This window comes from Centruroides sculpturatus, unplaced genomic scaffold, assembly GCF_000671375.1.
Source record: "Centruroides sculpturatus isolate CEXI.00-Female unplaced genomic scaffold, Cexi_2.0 scaffold945, whole genome shotgun sequence".
In the NCBI taxonomy this organism is placed as follows: domain Eukaryota; kingdom Metazoa; phylum Arthropoda; class Arachnida; order Scorpiones; family Buthidae; genus Centruroides; species Centruroides sculpturatus.
In genome coordinates this window covers 327,671-329,461 of record NW_019385081.1, presented here as the reverse complement: position 1 = coordinate 329,461, position 1,791 = coordinate 327,671, and the positions used below count along the sequence as shown (strand labels likewise).

Below are 1,791 nucleotides of genomic sequence, written 5' to 3'. Positions count from 1 at the left end.
TAGAAACTTTTATATATTTTATGTATATTTATAAATTAATTTAATAGATAATATAAAAAAGTATATTTAATTTATTTCATCTTACGTGTAAATTATTTAAAATACTTGATTTTTGTATAATGATGTCGAATTGAATTTATATTACATTTATGGCTTTCAGAGAATTTGTATTAAGAATTTATCCATAAATTTGTGTATATATATATTTGACAATCTTTCTAAAAAATGTTTGAAGTGAAAACTGGATTACACAAAACTTGTTCTTTGTTAAACCCCAATATTCAATTAATCTCATAGAATTTTCTAAACTTGAACATACTTTTTGGGTAACACGAAAAGTGAATAACTACACTTCAGGCCATGGTTTACTAATTCACAGCATAAGTAGAGAAATAATAAATACATTAGTGTAAGAAAGGAAAAAATTTAAAAAAACGACGAGGATGGGATTCGAACCCACGCGGGCAGAACCCAATGGATTAGCAGTCCATCGCCTTAACCACTCGGCCACCTCGTCATCTGTTGTGCATTGTATATTAGAGATATTTTCAAAAGGATACTTTTTAGACATTTAAAAATTTTATAAAATATAATAATTTAATATATACAAACGAACAATCATTTATTGTGACAGTCACAATGCTTGGCTGCAATTTTTAATTTATTTAATTTAAAAAATATGCTCTCCACCTCGAATTAGTGGCGTGCCCCTGTACATCATACTTTTCCTAACTGCAAAAGAGCCATGCCAGTCGTCTATCTAACTTCATTCTGGGTAAAATATTTGAATTGACATCAGACAGGACAGTGGAAATTTATAGGTCTACATTTTTTTCAAATTGCAGCCCAATTATAGTATACACTATATTATACTACTATATACTATGCAATTATTATGAAATAATACATATAAATTTCTGAAATTAATTAATATATGCTTTCCTTTCCTTTAGATATTAGCATTTATACGTTATAAATAAACCAATCAATCTTATTATTATTATTTTTTGCTTGTAAAGTTTGCGTCATTACAGTAAACTTGTCACTTGTTTTCACAACTTTGAAGTTTTATTTTGTAGCTGAAATTTCTTTCATTTTTTTTCCACTTCATATTATAGTCTGTCATCGCATTTTTTAAATGTCTACTTTGTAAAATTTGTCCTTTACAATTGAAAAAGACTAAAATTCTATAAATAGTGTATAAATTCTTCATAACTGATTTTCTTGTAGAAATTTTTATATAATTATAAATAATAAATTCTATAAATTAATAGTTTTATTTTAATTTATATAAAATGTAACTTAGCAAAATAATTATATTAAATTGAAAGATAATAAAAAGACATTTATGATTGAAAGATAATTAAAATTATATTTGTCTGCAGACTGTTTTAGAATTAACTATTTTAAATGCATTAAATATATTAAAAATTAAACATTTTCATTTTAATTAAACAATTAGATAAATTAAATTAAATTTTACGTCAATCTGACGTCATTCCTACTGTTTGCAACAGAAAAAGTATTAAAATGACGTCAAATTGATGTAAAAGTTTATACTATTGTAACGAAGTAAATAAACGTTTGGTATTGTAACTTACGTAAATAATTATTTATGATTTTATTTGTGTCACATATTTATGAACTGATTTCTGAAAACTAAATAAGCTTTTGTAGCATATTATAAACTTTATAAATAAAGTTTTTGTACATTATTAGACAATTATTACCGTTTATCTTATCTCCAACATTTCAAATAATTATTGTTTAAAGATTGTAAAACGTAACTAT

The 1,791-nt window shown here is 24.0% G+C and overlaps 1 non-coding gene across 1 annotated transcript; it reads right to left on the bottom strand.

The window, feature by feature from the left end:
• Positions 1-435: 435 nt before the first annotated feature.
• Positions 436-517, bottom strand: Trnas-gcu. Its single transcript has one exon. It is a non-coding gene; the product is annotated as a tRNA-Ser (tRNA).
• Positions 518-1,791: the final 1,274 nt, after the last annotated feature.